Source organism: Suncus etruscus, chromosome 6 (assembly GCF_024139225.1).
Source record: "Suncus etruscus isolate mSunEtr1 chromosome 6, mSunEtr1.pri.cur, whole genome shotgun sequence".
Taxonomy (NCBI): Eukaryota; Metazoa; Chordata; class Mammalia; order Eulipotyphla; family Soricidae; genus Suncus; species Suncus etruscus.
Window position 1 is genome coordinate 109,884,424 of NC_064853.1, and position 18,101 is coordinate 109,902,524.

Consider the following 18,101-nt stretch of genomic DNA (forward strand, 5'->3'; position numbering starts at 1 on the left):
CTGTGTAGTTATTTCTTTTTTTTATTTAAACACCTTGATTACATACATGATTGTGTTTGGGTTTCAGTCATAAAAGGAACACCACCCATCACCAGTGCAACATTCCCATCACCCATGTCCCAAATCTCCCTCCTCCACACCCGACCCCTGCCTGTACTCTAAACAGGCTCTGCATTTCCCTCATACATTCTCAATATTAGGACAGTTCAAAATGTAGTTATTTCTCAAACTAAACTCATCACTCTTTGTGGTGAGCTTCCTGAGGTGAGCTGGAACTTCCAGCTCTTTTCTCTTTTGTGTCTGAAATTTATTATTGCAAGAATGTCTTTCATTTTTCTTAAAACCCATAGATGAGTGAGACCATTCTGCGTTTTTCTCTCTCTCTCTGACTTATTTCACTCAGCATAATAGATTCTGTGTACATCCATGTATAGGAAAATTTCATGACTTCATCTCTCCTGACAGCTGCATAATATTCCATTGTGTATATGTACCACAGTTTCTTTAGCCATTCGTCTGTTGAAGGGCATCTTGGTTGTTTCCAGAGTCTTGCTATGGTAAATAGTGCTGCAATGAATATAGGTGTAAGGAAGGGATTTTTGTATTGTATTTTTGTGTTCTTAGGGTATATTCCTAGGAGTGGTATAGCTGGATCGTATGGGAGCTCGATTTCCAGTTTTTGGAGGAATCTCCATATTGCTTTCCATAAAGGTTGAACTAGACGGCATTCCCACCAGCAGTGGATAAGGGTTCCTTTCTCTCCACATCCCCGCCAACACTGTTTGTTCTCATTCTTTGTGATGTGTGCCATTCTCTGTGGTGTGAGGTGGTATCTCATTGTTGTTTTGATTTGCATCTCCCTGATGATTAGTGATGTGGAGCATTTCTTCATGTGTCTTTTGGCCATTTGTATTTCTTCTTTGTCAAAGTGTCTGTTCATTTCTTCTCCCCATTTTTTGATGGGATTAGATGTTTTTTTCTTGTAAATTTCTGTCAGTGCCTTGTATATTTTAGAGATTAGCCCCTTATCTGATGGGTATTGGGTGAATAGTTTCTCCCACTCAGTGGGTGGCTCTTGTATCCTGGGCACTATTTCCTTTGAGGTGCAGAAGCTTCTCAACTTAATATATTCCCATCTGTTAATCTCTGCTTTCACTTGTTTGGAGAGTGCAGTTTTCTCCTTGAAGATGCCTGTAGTCTCAATGTCCTGGAGAGTTTTGCCTATGTGTTGTTCTATATATCTTATGGTTTGGGGTCTGATATCGAGGTCTTTAATCCATTTGGATTTTACCTTCGTACATGATGTTATCTGGGGGTCTAAGTTTAATTTTTTGCAAGTGGCTAGCCAGTTGTGCCAACACCACTTGTTGAAGAGGCTTTCTTTGCTCCATTTAGGATTTCCTGCTCCTTTATCAAAAATTAGGTGATTGTATGTCTGGGGAACATTTTCTGAGTATTCAAGCCTATTCCACTGATCTGAGGGTCTGTCCTTATTCCAATACCATTCTGTTTTGATAACTATTGCTTTGTAGTAAAGTTTAAAGTTGGGGAAAGTAATTCCTCCCATATTCTTCTTCCCAATGACTGCTTTAGCTATTCGAGGGTGTTTATTGTTCCAAACAAATTTCAAAAGTGCCTGATCCACTTCTTTGAAGAATGTCATGGGTATCTTTAGAGGATAGCGTTGAATCTGTATAATGCCTTGGGGAGTATTGCCATTTTGATGATGTTAATCCTGCCAATCCATGAGCAGTGTATGTGTTTCCATTTCCGCATGTCCTCTCTTATTTCTTGGAGCAGAGTTTTATAGTTTTCTTTTTATAGGTCCTTCACATTTTTAGTCAAGTTGATTCCAAGATATTTGAGTTTGTGTGGCAATATTGTGAATGGGGTTGTTTTCTTAATGTCCATTTCTTCCTTATTACTATTGGTGTATAGAAAGGCCATTGATTTTTGTGCGTTGATTTTGTAGCCTGCCACCTTGCTATATGAGTCTATTGTTTCTAGAAGCTTTTTGGTAGAGTCTTTAGGGTTTTCTAAGTAGAGCATCATTTCATCTGCAAACAGTGAGAGCTTGACTTCTTCCTTTCCTATCTGGATTCCCTTGATACCTTTTTCTTGCCTAATCGCTATAGCAAGTACTTCCAGTGCTATGTTGAATAGGAGTGGTGAGAGAGGACAGCCTTGTCTTGTGCGAGAATTTAGAGGGAAGGCTTTTAGTTTTTCTCCATTGAGGATAATATTTGCCACTGGCTTGTGGTAGATGACCTTAACTATATTGAGAAAAGTTCCTTCCATTCCCATCTTGCTGAGAGTTTTGATCAAGAATGGGTGTTGGACCTTATCAAATGCTTTCTCTGCATCTATTGATATGATCATGTGGTTTTTATTTTTCTTGTTGTTGATGTTGTGTATTATGTTGATAGACTTACGGATGTTAAACATCCTTGCATTCCTGGGATGAAACCTACTTGATCGTAGTGGATGATCTTCTTAATGAGGTATTGAATCCTATTTGCCAGGATTTTGTTGAGGATCTTTGCATCTGCATTCATCAGCGATATTGGTCTGTAATTTTCTTTTTTCGTAGCATCTCTGTCTGGTTTAGGTATCAAGGTGATGTTGGCTTTATAAAAGCTATTTGGGAGTGTTTCCACTTGTTCAATTTCATGAAAGAGTCTTGCCAGGATTGGTAGTAGTTCCTCTTGGAAAGTTTGATAGAATTCATTAGTGAATCCATCTGGGCCTGGGCTTTTGTTTTTGGGCAGACTTTTGATTACCATTTTTATTTCATCAATGGTGATGGGGGTGTTTAGATATGCTACATCCTCTTCTTTCAACCATGGAAGATTATAAGAGTAAAAGAATTTATCCATTTCTTCCAGGTTCTCATTTTTAGTGGCGTAGAGTTTTTCAAAGTAGTTTCTGATTACCCTTGGAATCTCTGTCATATCCGTAGTGATCTCTCCTTTTTCATTCCTAATACGAGTTATCAAGTTTCTCTCTCTCTCTTTCTTTGTTAGTTTTGCCAGTGGTCTATCAATCTTGTTTATTTTTTCAAAGAACCAACTTCTGCTTTCGTTGATCTTTCGGACTGATTTCTGCTCTCAGCTTTGTTATTTCCTTCTGTCTTCCTATTTTTGGGTCCTTTTGTTGAGTACTTTCTAGTTCTATTAGCTGTGTCATTAAGCTACTCAGGTAAGCTCCTTCTTCCTTCCTGATGTGTGCTTGCAAAGCTATAAATTTTCCTCTCAGTACTGCTTTTGCTGTGTCCCATAAGTTCTGATAGTTTGTGTCTTTATTGTCATTTGTTTCCAGGAACCTTTTGATTTCCTCCTTGATTTCATTTCGGACCCACTGGTTATTGAGTATGAGGTTGTTTAACTTCCAGGTGTTAAAGTTTTTCTTCTGAGTCCCTTTGGAATTCACAAATAATTTCAGAGCCTTGTGGTCAGCGAAGGTAGTCTGCAAAATTTCTATCCTCTTGATATTATGGAGGTATGTTTTATGTGCCAGCATGTAGTCTATCCTGGAGAATGTCCCATGTACATTGGAGAAGAATGTGTATCCAGGTTTCTGGGGATGGAGTGTCCTATATATATCCACTAGGCCTCTTTCTTCCATTTCTCTCCTCAGGTCTAGTATATTCTTGTTGGGTTTCAGTCTGGTTGACCTATCCAATGTTGACAAAGCACTGTTGAGGTCCCCCACAATTATTGTGTTGTTATTGATATTGTTTTTCAGATTTGTCAACAGTTGTATTAAATATTTTGCTGGCCCTCATTCGGTGCATATATGTTTAGGAGAGTGAATTCTTCCTGCTCTACATACCCCTTGATTAATATAAAATGTCCGTCTTAGTCCCTTACAACCTTCCTGAGTATTTGCATTATCTGATATTAGTATGGCCACTCCAGCTTTTTTATGGGTGTTGTTTGCTTGGATAATTTTTCTCCAGCCTTTTATTTTGAGTCTATGTTTGTTCTGACTATTCAGGTGCGTTTCTTGTAGGCAGCAGAAGGTTGGATTGAGTTTTTTGATCCATTTAGCCACTCTGTGTCTCTTAACTGGTGCATTTAGTCCATTGATGTTGAGAGAAAGAATTGTCCTGGGATTTAATGCCATCTTTATATCGAAATTTGGTGTGTCTTTTGGTTAGTCTTGTTTTAAATTAGGTCTTTCAGTTTTTCTCTTAAGACTGGTTTTGTGTCTGTGAAGTTTCTGAGCTGTTTTTTGTCTGTGAAACCATGTATTCTTCCGTCAAACCGGAAAGTGAGTTTTGCTGGGTACAGTATTCTAGGTGAAGCATTCATTTCATTCAGTCTTGTCACAATATCCCACCACTGCTTTCTGGCATTGAGTGTTTCTGGTGACAGGTCTGCTGTAAATCTCAAGGATGCTTGCTTGAATGTAATTTCCCCTTTTGATCTTGCTGTTTTCAGAATTCTGTCTCTATCTGTGGGATTTGTCATTGTGACTAGGATGTGTCTTGGGGTGGTTTTTCTTGGGTCTCTTTTGGTTGGTACTCTTCGAGCATGCAGGATTTGATCACATATATTCTTTAGCTCTGGAAGTTTCTCTTTAATGATGTTCTTGACCGTTGATTCTTCCTGGAAATTTTCTTCCTGGGTCTCTGGGACTCCAATGATTCTTAAGTTGTTTCTGTTGAGCTTATCATAGACTTCTATTTTCATCTGTTCCCATTCTTTGACTAATTTTTCCATTGTCTGTTCATTTGCTTTAAGTTTTTTTTCCAATCTCTCTTGCAGTATGGAATTATTATATATCTCATCTTCCACAGCACCAAGTATATTCTCAGCTTCTGATACCCTGTCCCAGAGCTTATCCATTTTGTCATTCACTTCGTTTACTGATTTTTTCGGGCCTGTTAGTTGACATGTTATTTCAGTTTGGAGTTTTGTGATTTCTGTCTTCATATTTTCTTGATTATTATTAGTGTTCTGTTCTACTCTATGAGGTCTTTGAGCATCTTCCATATTGCTAGTCTAAAGTCCTTATCTGAGAGGTTGATTAGTTGGTTGGTCATTAACTGGTCATCAGAATTGTCATCTTCATTCTCTATGTCTGATGCTGGCCTGCATTGTTTCCCCATTGTCACACTTGTATTGTGGGTTTTTCTACGTGTTGTGGTGGTATTCATTGGTTATATGATGCAGGCAGCACACTTCTCTGGCTCCGCCCTTTCTGGATGGGCCTGCTTGCCTCCAATGTAGGGGAGTCCTCCGTGGATGAAGCCTCACACAGGATCAAATCTTAGGCCCGAGCACGCAGCAGAGAAGACAGTCTGGAGAGAAGTTCTTGCTTCTGTGATCCAACACAGTTCTTAGTGTGTTTTTTTTTTCTTCTTGTGATGGTGTTATTTTTTTAGAAAGAGCGCACGGCTGCGTAGTGAAGTGGAGCTAAGTGCCTTCTGGAGCCTCTTTTCAGCCCACTCTCAGGAAGTTCATGCAGCAGGATAGTAGAGAGACACACACAGGCAGCACTCACAGTTTTTCACAGTCGGGCCCCACTGGACAGGCGTAGTTTTCACTCGCTTGCTTGGCAGCTTCAGAATGCTGTATTTTTGGGGTCGCTTCCCAAGACTCTGAGGAGAGTTGCTGGGTAGCTTCAGTTTTGGGGGGGTTTGCTTCCCAGGGCTCTGAGGTGAGCTTCCAGAGTTCAGGAAAGACAGAGAAGAGTAGGACAGGGCTCCCTTCAGGTCCTCAGTTTCCTCAGAAGGAGCACAGCCGGGTGGAGACTCTGCAGGTAGAGCAATCAGCACTCTGCCTGGAAACCCCCACATCCAGCCATTTCTTACTCACTCACTGGCTCGCTGACTAGCTTCCGAATGTAGTTTTTTGGGGGTTCGCTTCCCAGGGCTCTGAGGAGAGCTTCCAGAGTTCAGGAAAGACAGAGAAGAGTAGGACAGGGCTCCCTTCAGGTCCTCAGTTTCCTCAGAAGGAGCATAGCCGGGTGGAGACTCTGCAGGTAGAGCAATCAGCACTCTGCCTGGAAACCCCCACATCCAGCCATTTCTTCGTGTAGTTATTTCTTTAACTGCACTCACCACAATGTTTAGCTTCATGAAGTGAGCTGAAAGTTCCAGCCCTCCTCTCATTGTCTCTGAGGATTGTTGCAAAAATGACTTATTTTTCTTAAAACCCATAGATGAGTGGACTATTCTGCATCTATCTCTCTCCCTCTGACTTATTTCACTCAGCATGATAAATTCCATGTACATCCATGTATAGGAAAATTTCATGATTTCATCTCTCCTGATGGCTGCATAATATTCTATTGTGTATATGTACCACAGTTTGCTTTTTTGCAAGTGGCTAACCAGTTCTTCCAGCACCACTTATTGAAGAGGTTTTCTATGCTCCACTTAGGATTTCTTGCTCCTTTGTCAAAAATGAGGTGCTTGTTTTCTGATTTCTATCTTCATATTCTCTTGATTTTTATTAGTGTTTTGATTTATACTTTCTTTGAGTTCTGTGAGCAACCTCCATATTTCTTCTCTAAACTCCATTTCTGAAAGACTGCTTAGGTGGTTGGCCATTGTTGGATCATCAAAGTTTCCATCATCATTCTCTATGGCTGAAGTTGGTCTGCATAGTTTTGTCACACTTATGCTGTGGGTTTTCCTACGTGTTGTGGTGGTACTCATTGGCTAGGTGGAGTGTGCGGCCATGAAGAGAGGCTTCACAGCCACACTCCTCTGCTTCTACCCCTTATAGGTGGGCTTAAGTGGGTCAGCAGAGTCAGCTTTATCCACAACTCCAGCCTGAAAACACTCACCTCAGCCGAGGCAAGCCGTCAGGGGGATGAATGCCAGAGAAGATCAAAGTTCCCAGGTTGAAGCAAGCCTGGGGAAGCCCCAAAATATCTGCCGAGCTTAAGGGTCCCAGCAGACTCTGACAAAAATGAGGTGCTTGTATGTCTGGGAAACATTGTCTGAGAACTCAAGACTATTCCACTGATCTGAGGGTCAGTCTTTATTCCAAAGCCATGCAGTTTTGATAACTATTGTTTTGTGGTACAGTTTAAAATTAGGAAAAGTAATGCCTCCCATTTCCCTTTTCTCTGGGAGTGCTTTAGCTATTCAAGGGTGTTTATTGTTCCAGATGAACTTCATAAGTGTTTGATCCAATTCTTTGAAGAATGTCATGGGTATTTTTAAGGGGATCACATTAAATCTGTATAATGCTTTGGGGAGTATTGCCATTTTAATGATGTTAATCCTGCCAAACCATGAGCAGAGTATGTGTTTCCATTTCCGTGTGTCTTCTCATTTCTTGGAGCAGGGCTTTATAGTTTTCTTTGTATAGGTCCTTCACATCTTTGGTCAAGTTGACTCAAATTTTGTGTGGCACTATTGTGAATGGGATTGCCATCCTTACTTCCATCTCTTCCCTATCATTATTGGTGTATAAAAAGGCCATTGATTTCTGTAGGTTGATTTTTGTAGCCTGCCACCTTGCTATATGAATCTATTGTTTCTAGGAGCTTTTTGGTAGAGTCTTTAGGGTTTTCTAAGTAGACTGTCATGTCATCTGCAAACAATGACAGCTTGACTTCTTTCTTTCCTATATGAATTCCCTTGATATCTTTTTCTTGCCAGATCACTATAGCAAGCACTTCCAGTACTATGACGAAGAGGAGTCGTGAGAGTGGACAGCCTTGTCTTGTACCTGAATTTAGAGGAAAGACTTTTAGTTTTTATCTATTGAGGAAAATATTTGCAATTGACTTCAACTAGATTGAGAAAGGTTCCTTTTATTCCCATCTTGCTGAGAGGTTTTTTTTTTTATCAAGAATGGGTATTGGGTCTTTTCCAATGCTTTCTCTGCGTCTATTGATGTGATCATGTGATTTTTATTTTTCTTCTTGTTGATGTGTATGATGTTGATAGATATACGAATGTTAAACCATTCTTGCATTCTTGGGATGAAGCCTACTTGGTTGTAATGTATGATCTTCGTGATGATGCATTGGATCCTACTTGCCAGGATCTTTGAAGATCTTTGCATCTCTATTCGTCAGGGATATTGGTCTGTAATTTTCTTTTTTGGCAGCAGCTCTGTCTGGTTTTGTTATCAAGGTGAGGTTGGCCTTATAAAAGCTGTTTAGAAATGTTCCCGGTTTTTTCAATTTTATGGAAGAGCCTGGCTAGGTTTGGTAGTAGCTCCTCTTGAAAGATTTGAAAAAAAATTATTAGGAAATCCATCTGGGCCTGGGCTTTTCTTTTTGGGCAGATGTTTGATTATAGTTTCAATTTCCTCAGTAGTGATGGGGGTGTTTAGATATGCTACATCCTCCTTATTTAACTGTGGAAAGTTATAACTGTTCAAGAATTTTTCTATTTCTTCTAGATTCTCATGTTTAGTAGCATAAAGTTTCTCAAAGTAGTCTCTGATTACCCTTTGGATCTCTGCAATATCTGTTGTGATCTCCCCCTTTTCTAATACGGGTTATCAGATTTCTCTCTCTCACTTTCTTTGTGAGTTTTGCCAATGGTCTATCAATCTTGTTTATTTTTTCAAAGAACCAACTTCTGCTTTCGTTGATCTTTCGGATTGTTTTTTGGTTTTCCACTTCATTGAGTTCTGCTTTCAGCTGTGTTATTTCCTTCTGTCTCCTTATTTTTGGTTCCTTTTGTTGGTCATTATCTAATTTTTTGAGCTGCGCCATTAAGTTATTCAGGTATACCCCTTCTTCCTTCCTGATGTGTGCTTGTAGAGCTATAAATTTTCCTCTCAGGACCGCTTTTGCTGTGTTCCATAGATTTTGGCAGTTTGTGTCTTCATTATCATTTGTTTTTAGGAAAGTTTTGATTTCTTTTGATTTTATCTCAGACCCACTGGTTGTTCAGTAGCAGGCTGTTTAATTTCCAATTGTTAAAGTTTTTCTTTTGTGTGCCTTTGTAGTTCACATCTAATTTCAGAGCCTTGTGGTCAGCAAAGGGAGTCTGCAAGATTTCTATCCTCTTGATTTTATGGAGGTATGTTGTATGTGTTAGCATGTAGTCTATCTTGGAGAATAACCCATGTACATTGGAGAAGAATGTGTATCCAGATTTTTTGGTATAAAGTGTGCTATATACATCTACTAGTCCTCTTTCTTCCATTACTCTTTTCAGGGCTAGTATATTTTTGTTGGGTTTCATTCTGGTGGACCTATCAAGTGTTGATAGGGCCATGTTGAGGTCTCCCACATTTATTGTGTTATTATTGATTTCTTCTTTCAGATTTGTCAGTAACTGTATTAGATAATTTTCTGGTCTCTCATTGGGTGCATATATGTGTAATAGTCTGATTTCTTCCTGTTGCACATATTCCTTGATTAGTACATAGTGTCCATCTTTGTCCCTTACCACTTTTCTGAGTATAAAGTTGGTGTAATCAGATATTAATATGGCCACACCAGCTTTTTTGAGGGTTTTGTTTGCTTGGATGATTTTCCTTCAGCCTTTGATTTTGAGTCTATATTTGTTCTGATTATTCCCATGTGTTTCTTGTAGGCAGCAGAAGGTTGGATTCATCTTTTTGACCCATTTTGCCATTCTTTGTCTTTTAATTAGTAAAGTTAGTCCATTGACATTGAGGAAGATGATTGTCATAGGATTCAATGTCATGTTTGTAGATAAGTTTGCTGTGTTTGTTGGTCTCTCTTGTCTTAAAGTAGACCTGTCAGTTTTTCCTTTAAGGTTGATTTTTCATCTGTGAAGTTTCTGAGCTGTTGTTTATCCATGAAGCTATGTATTCTTCCTTCAAACCTTAACATGTGTCGGGCTGGGTGCAGTATTCTTGGTGGGGCATTCATTTCATTCAGTCTTGTCACAATATCCCACCACTGTCTTCTGGCCTTGAAAATTTCTTGTGACATGTTTGCTGTAAGTTTTAGGGATGCTCCTTTGAATGTAATTTCCCTTTCTGATCTTGCTGCTTTCAGTATTCTATTTCTATCTGTGGGATTTGCCATTGTAATGAGGATGTGTCTTGGGGTGTTTTACTTTGGGTCTCTTTTAGCTGGATTTGGTTGCATGTAGTCTTTAAGTCTGGGAGTATCTCTTTGATGATGTCTTTGATAGTTAATTCTTCCTAGAGATCTCCTACCTAGTCTCTAGAACTCCAATGATTCTTATGTTGTTTCTGTTAAGTTTATCAAAAACTTCTATTATCATCTGTTTGCATTCCTTGATTACTTTTTCCATTGCCTGATTTTTTTTTCTTAAGATTCTTTCCCAATTTCTTCTGCTGTGTTGAGTTTTTCTGAATCTCATCTTCTAGTACTCCGATTCTCTCCTCAGCTGCTGTTATCCTGCTGGTGAGGCCATCCCTTGAGGTTTTCAGTTGAGCTACCATGTTTTTCAGATCTGTTATTTCAGTTTGGAGTTTTCTGATTTCTGTCGTTGTGTTCTATTCAGATCAATCTTTGCTTTCTTTGAGTTCTACAAACATCTTCCATATTGCTATTTTAAGTTCCTTATCAAGAGGTTAATCAGATGGTTGGAATTTTTTAGGTCATCAGAGCTATTGTCTTTATTTTCTGTGCATGGTGTTTGCTTGCGAAGTTTCCCCATTGTCACACTTGTATTTTTTCTACATGTTGTGGTGGGGATCATTGGTAAGGAAGAGTGCAAAGCTTCACGGCCACGCTCTTCTGCTGCCTCTAGTTGACAGTTTTTTGGGGGTGTGCTCCCTAGGCCTCTGAGGAGACCTTCAGGTTTTCAAGAAACACAGACAGGAACAGGAGAAACTTTTCTGGAAGTCCTCAGAGTGATCAAAGGCATAGCAGGGCAGAGCCTCTGCAGGCCAGAGAGCTCAGCTTATTGGTTGGCGACCCCCACAGCCAGACTGTAATCACTGGGCAGTTTCAAAATGCAGTTTTTTTTGTGGGTGCGCACCCTAGGCCTCTGAGGAGACCTTCAGGTATTCAAGAAACACAGGCACAGGAGAAGTTTCCCTGGAAGTCCTCAAAGTGATCAAAGTCATAGCCTGGTTCCACTCTTTTTTTTTTTTTATAATTTTTTATTTTGACCAAAGTAGATTACACATCTTCCACAATAATATTTTAGGTACCTATTAACATTGAATCAGAGAAATTCCCATCACCAAAGTTGTCTTCCCTCCACCCCCGTCCCCAGCTTGAATCCCATATCCCACTCCCTTACCCTCTGGGCTGCTAATATAAGTGATCCCCTCAGTTTCTAGCTTACTACTTAGTGATCATACAACTGTTTTGTCTTGGTACCCTCCATTATTTCCCCCTCAATTTTAGAGACGTGACTATATAGTTCAAGTTATTTGATTCTATTTGAAGAAAAAGAAAAGCAATAAAATGGAAGAGAAGGAAGAAAAAAAGGAAGCCAAACACTGCAACAATACAAAAAGAAATATCAAATAAAAAATTCAGTGAGCACTACAGGAATAAATACAAGCACCACATTATAACCATGGCCCTAAAATAAAAACATAACAGAGCACAGAAAGAAAAGAATGGAAACAACATCAATATCCAAGTCAAAACAAAAAATAAATAAATAGATGCATAAATAAAAAGATGATTTTTTTCGGCTGCTTTTTTTTCATTCAGAAAAACTTTATTTTATTCAGAAAAATATCCACACAATTACTTAGTGCTTTACAATAACTCTACAAGTAAGCTCAAAGGGGCCGGAGCAATAGTACAGTGCAGCGGGTCTTGCACATGGCAGACCCAGATTTGATCTCTGGCATCCCATATGGTTCTTGGAGTCCACCAGGAGTGATTCCTGAGTGCAGAGACGGGAGTAACCCCTGAGAACCGCTGGCTGTGACCACAAAAACAAAACTCAGGGAATACTAGTGGTACCAGGTCACAGCGGTCCCACAAAGCAAGGCTCCATATGGCAGAGCCATGTGTGGTGACAAAGGGGACTCGTATCCAGGATGAGCACCTCCATATACCCACAACTCCAACACCTCATCCCAAGGCAAACCCAAATACACACAAATCAAGACACTTTTATGGCAACCATGTGTTTTAGATTTTTGGTTTAGTTTTTGGTGGGATCAAACCTGGGTCTGCTGCATACAAAGCAAATGCTTTCCCTGCTGAGCTGTCCTTCTGGTCCCATGGCAACCATGCTGAATGCAGACCACCACAGCTTTGGACTTGGGGTGCCCTTGGTCTCAGCAGGAACTCCCTACTGGCTATGAGGCCTCTTGGCCAGGGGCTGCTCCTGCTTAAGCCATCGCTCCAAGAGTCCTGCCCCTCCCCTCTTAGTGGGGAGTGTGCTCTTCTGTAGGAACTGGCTGGACCACTGGGGCACATCTGACTCTGCCTTTTAGGGGTCTTCCTTTTTGGGTGACTTTGTGGTCAACCATTGTAACATCTTCTGGCTGCTGCTACTTGCTTTGGGCTCCTTTTTCATGGCTAAGTGGACAGGAGTCACACACTCTGGAGTCTTGTTTTGTGAGTTGTTAACCACAGAAGAAACGGGGTGGAAAGTGATGTTCTTTTTTTTTTTTTTCTTTTTTTTTTTTTTAGGTTTTTGGGCCACACCCGGCGATGCTCAGGGGTTACTCCTGGCTGTCTGTTCAGAAATAGCTCCTGGCTGGCACGGGGGACCATATGGGACACCGGGATTCGAACCAACCACATTTGGTCCTGGATCGGCTGCTTGCAAGGCAAACGCCGCTGTGCTATCTCTCCGGGCCCGGAAAGTGATGTTCTCTGTGAGGTGGATCAATTTCAGGACTTCCAGAGTTGAGACCTCACCGAAGTCAAGCCACTTAGAGACAGCCTCCTCGCCATCCAAGATGGCAGGCATCCTGGGGTGGATGTCACTCAAGCCTTTGCAGGCGTCCACAGTGATGACAGTGTAGAAATATAAGCAGTCTCCTCCGTGTGGGGGCTCCCAGCATTCGAAGATGCCAGCCATGGTCAGTGGGCGCCAGCTGTCCCATACTTTGTTCCAGTCCTCAAGCCGGTCTATAGCAGCAACATTGCCTGACTTTTCTGTCTTGGTCTGGGGAAAGTAGATGAAGTAAGGCTGACTCCGACTTGACAAGTGGCTTCGCTGCCACTCATAAAACCCATCAGCTAACACCACACAGCGCCTTCCCTTTCCCAGAGGCACCTTGAACGATCTCTTCTCCGTCAAGGTATCACTGCCACAGTTGGTTAAGTTGAATGGCAGCTTGGAAGGATTATCTTCTTTGAACCATGATGGAATCAAACCCCATCGCATGGAGGCAATGACACACTCTGATGAGTCTGCATCCAGGTCCAGGTGCAGGCGGGACAGCAGCACAGGGCCCCAGGCCTAGGGGCTCAGGTTGTACTTGCCGCTGGGGTCGCGCCACTTGGGGAGCCTTGGCCTGCCCTGGCGGTTGCGGTAGGTGCAGGCCCGTGCCAGGGCATCTGGCGCCAGGTAGTAGGAGGTGCGCCGGCACATGGCCCGCACAGACACACGGGGCCAGCACCCCGCCACACCCCACGCCTCAGCCCCTTAGGCCTCCTGCTGTTTTTTTTTTTTTCTGCATAGGCACAGTATATATTGGGGACATTAAAGAAGAAATTTTGTTGGCCTATGAGAAACAGGGTTTCTCCACCCTTGAAGTATACTGTCATGGGAATAACTATAGACTCCTTGCATGTTCATTTATTCTTCCCTTGGTGTTTTGTGGTGTGTAGAAGAATTCTGCTTAGTCATGGATCAGACCTCTGTATCAAGAGATCTTGGTATCTGCACAGGTCAAGGAATGGAGCTTATGATGAAGTCTTTCTTTGCTGTTCTAGAAGTTCTGTTCCTTCAGTGTCATTTTAGTCTGTCTTCTGTAGTTGGTGGTCTTGGTCATTGCGCTGATCCTACGTGGAGCCTGGGATAGTATTTGTTATGTTTCCAGAAGACCTGTTTAGTTGCAATTGTCTCAGTCAGACCTCTGGAATTAGAGATGTTGGTTGTTGTACCAATCATAAGCCAAAACCTAGACTAGGGTTTTTTTTTTATTGGTCCCAGAATATGTTCTGCCCATTCATGGTTGTCACATTCAATAATCTGCAGATAGAAATCTTGACTTTTGCACAGATCAAAGGGTGACAAGTCTTATCATTAGATGATAAGATAAGACAATCTGCTCTTTGATCAAGTTGTTCCCATTTCCTCGCTGTCAGAGCAGTATTAAGGATGTCCTGGAGGGGATTTGGTTCCTGAAGCTGTTGTGGAGAACTGTGTCATTTCTATGTCTGGGATCCAGGGTTTACAGTTGGATGGTCAGTGTCTAGTCACCTAGGGTCTAAGTTGGGTCCACATGACATATGCTCAGGGTGGGAGGTGCCCCTGTATTGTAAAAAATGTATAAGTTCTTATCCCTAGTAGATAAGAGCTTTGTTTTTATACGTATGATTTCCCCTTCTTTTTAGTATGCCTTTGCAGGAAGAAATGGTGCTACATAATATTGTTGGTGCATTTGGGGGTAGAAACAGGAGAAAACAGAAACAAGACAGTAAATAAAATATATATGCTCATGTATATATAAAGAAAAAAGTATTTTTACAAAGTGATGCAGGTGACTACCTTACATTTGGGGAAAAACAGATTAAGAGGTAGTATTATATATATCTTGAACTTATGAAGGAAGTATGGCTTCCCCATTGTCTTTTGAGATTTTCTTGTGGGGTGTGGGATCCATGGTGCATTTTATCACACACCCTGGTCTTCTTGAGATTGAGAGAAGATTTGCGGCAGAGAGTTCTTGATACAGTTCTTACAGTGGGGATCCTTTTGGAACTGAGTCCGTTAACAAACATCAGTTCACATTAGGGGAGGTGATGAGGATCACACAGCATGGTTCAGCAGGAATATTGGTTGTATTTTCCTGCTGGCAACAAGGTGTGGGTCTGAGTGTATGTCCCTTCACTTGGGTGCTGGGTACTGGCTCATTGGGGGTAGGAAGTAGGTCTTGATGCCTAATAAATTAAGAACTGAGAGTGAAGAGTTTTGATAAGGTAGAAAATTGGGTTGGGATTGGGGGTGAAGAGATAGTCAGATTTCTGAAGGGGGAGAGGGGATAGTATATGAGAAGGGCTATATACACTATAGGCATGGGTTGTTTACAATTTAGGTTTGGCTCCCATGGAGGAGTCCTATCTCTGTGTGCTCATGCCCACATATAAACATACAGTAGTTAAATTAGGTATAACTTAAGAAAAAGAGGAGAGAGCAAGAAATAAGCTGATTACAGAAAGATAGGTAAATAGAGTTCAAATAAGGTTAATAAACTAATAGGTCAACTTTTGGATACACCTAGGTTTTGCATCTCAAGTACTAAACAATGTGTTAGTGGGGTCTATCTATATAGGTGGTTATCCTATGCAGTTTCTACCCTGTTAAACCCTGTTATTTGTTCATGAAGTATTACCTGTATATATGGTATATATTCTCGGTACTTCAGAATAGTGCTATCATTCTGTGTTTATCTTTCATTTTCTGGCTTACTTCATTTAACATAATATTTTGTATATCCATCCACGTTGCTGCAAAGCCTATGATTATATCATTTCTAACTGCTATATAGTATTACATTGTGTATAAACCACATCTTCATGATCCATTCGTCTTTTGTTAGACGTTGAGGTTGGATCCCAATCTTGGTGATTATACTGAGTGCTGTGATAAATAGTGGGGTGCACACATACTTTGGGATGAATGTCCTTTTGACTTGGGGATAGATACCCAGGAGAGCAATTGCTGGGTCATATAGCAGCTCAATTCTGAGTTGACTGAGTACTCTTCCTACTGTTTTTCATAGGGGTTGGACTATGGGACATTCCCACCAGCAGTGGAAACCTGGTCAACAGAGATTGTTCCCATTATTTTTTATGTTAGCCATGCTCACTCGTGTAAGGTGGTACTGCATTGTTGTCTTGATTTGGATTTCCCTAATTATGAGTGAAGGTGAGCATGTTTTCATGTGTCTGTTATCCATCTTTCAATCTTCCTCAGAGAAGTGTCTATTCATATCTTCTCCTCATTTTTCTATGGCCTTATTTCCTCAAAATACTTTATAGATTCTGGTCTGATTTCAAGGCCTTTAATCCATTTTGAGTTGACTTTTGTATAAGGAGTGAGGTATGGGTCAATCTTCAATCTCTTACAGGTGGTTTTCCAGTTGTACCAACACCATTTGTTGAAGATACTTTCTTTGTTCCATTTCAAGTTCTTGGCTCTTTTGTCAAATATTAGTTGGCTGTATATCTGGGGAGTTATGTCTGGAAAGTCTGTTCTAACCCACTTGTCTGAGGCTTTGTCTTTGTTCCAATACCATGCTGTTTTGATCACTATGGCTTTATAGTATAGCTTCAGATTAGGTAAAGAGATGCCACCCAGCCTTTTCTTTTGCAGTATGTATTTGGCTATCCTGGATCTCTTGTGGTTCCAGATGAATTTTTTGATTGATTGTTCCAGCTTTTTTAAAAAAAATGAGTCTGAATTTGGATAGGTATTGCAATAAATCTATATAGAAGATTAGGTAAGATAGTCATTTTGACTATGTTGATTCTACCTACCCATGATCATGGGATGTTCTTCCATTTCCTTAGATCCTCTTCAATTTATTTCTGAAGTATTTTGAAGTTTTCCTGGTATATGTCCTTCACTTCCCTTGTAAGGTTGATTCCTAGGTATTTAATATTTTTGATACTATTTTAAATGGGATTATCTCCTTAATCTCTCTCCTCTACTTCATTATTTTATATATTTTGTGTATTAACTTTGTAGCCAGACACTTTGCTGTATTGGTTAATTGGTTCCAGGAGTTTTACTGTGGATTCTTTAGGGTTTTTGATGTATATCATATCATCTGCAAAAATAGATAGTTTGAGTTCCTCTTTCCTAATTTGGATTCTTTTGATTCCCTTCTCTTGTCGGATTGCTATTGCTAGAACTTCTAAGATTATATTGAATAAGAGTGGAGAGAGTGGACAGCCTTGCCTAGTTCCTGACCTAGGTAAATGCTTTCACTTTTTTATCATTAAGGATAATGTTGGCTCTGGGATTTTCATAGATAGTTGTAACTATCTTTAAAAAGGTTCCTTACAACCCTACTTTTCTGAGTGTTTTCAACATAAATGGATGCTGGATTTTGTCAAACGTGTTTGTTTGGGTTTTTTTTTTTTTGTCTTTCTTGTTGTTGATGTGGTGTATGATGTTGATTGATTTGAGTATGTTGAACCATCCTTGCATCCTTGAATCTTTGCTTCATAAAAGAAATTGGGGAGGATTCCTGTCATTTAAATGGTTTGGAAGAGCCTGTGGATCAATGGTAGTAATTCTCGGAATGTTTGGTAGAATTCACCTGTAAAGCCATGTTTGAGAATGTTTTTAGTCTCCCCTACATGTGAATGAGATCTTTGATGGACAGTGGACTCTAGGTTTGAAATTTTTTCATTCAGTGATTTAAATATGTCATTCCACTGTCTTCTTGCTTGAATTGTTTCAAGTGGGAGATCTGGTTTAATTTTTTATGTCCCTACCTTTGTACTTGAGGGTTTTTTTCTCCTCTATTGATTTAAGGACTTCAACTTTCTCTATGTTTTTTTGCCAATTGGATTACTATATGTCTTGGAGTTGGTTTATTAGGGTCTATTTTATTAGGGACTCTTTTCACTTCCTGGATTTGCATCAAAGTCTTTTTCCAGAGGGTCGGAACGTTTCTGCTATTATTTCCCTGACAACTTGTTCTTCCCCTTTACCTAATTCCTTCCTTTCTGGTATACTTACAATTCTTATATTATTTCTTTTGTCTTTGTTTATTAAATAATGGACTTTTTCTTCCAGTGCTTTCCCTTTTATTTCCTTGTTGGATTCTTTGTTGCTTTTGTTTACAGGTTTTCTTCAGTTCTTTTATGCACTTCTCCAACTCTGTGATTAGGCTCATATGGCTTTTTACAGTGTTTTTTTTTAAATTTCCTTTAATTTCATTTGAATGGAATCTTTCATGTTCTTTAACAGGTCTTCTTTAAGTTGGTTGATTTGTTCATCCATGGATTTCTTGTACTCGCTGACTAGTGATTCTTTCATTTCTTTTACCATGTCTTGCATTTCTTTTCTCATG

The 18,101-nt window shown here is 40.2% G+C and overlaps 1 pseudogene; it reads right to left on the reverse strand.

Annotated features, from left to right (window-relative positions):
• Positions 1 to 11,818: 11,818 nt before the first annotated feature.
• LOC126012162 (abasic site processing protein HMCES-like) lies at positions 11,819 to 13,441 on the reverse strand (annotated as a pseudogene).
• Between the last annotated feature and the right edge of the window lie 4,660 nt (positions 13,442 to 18,101).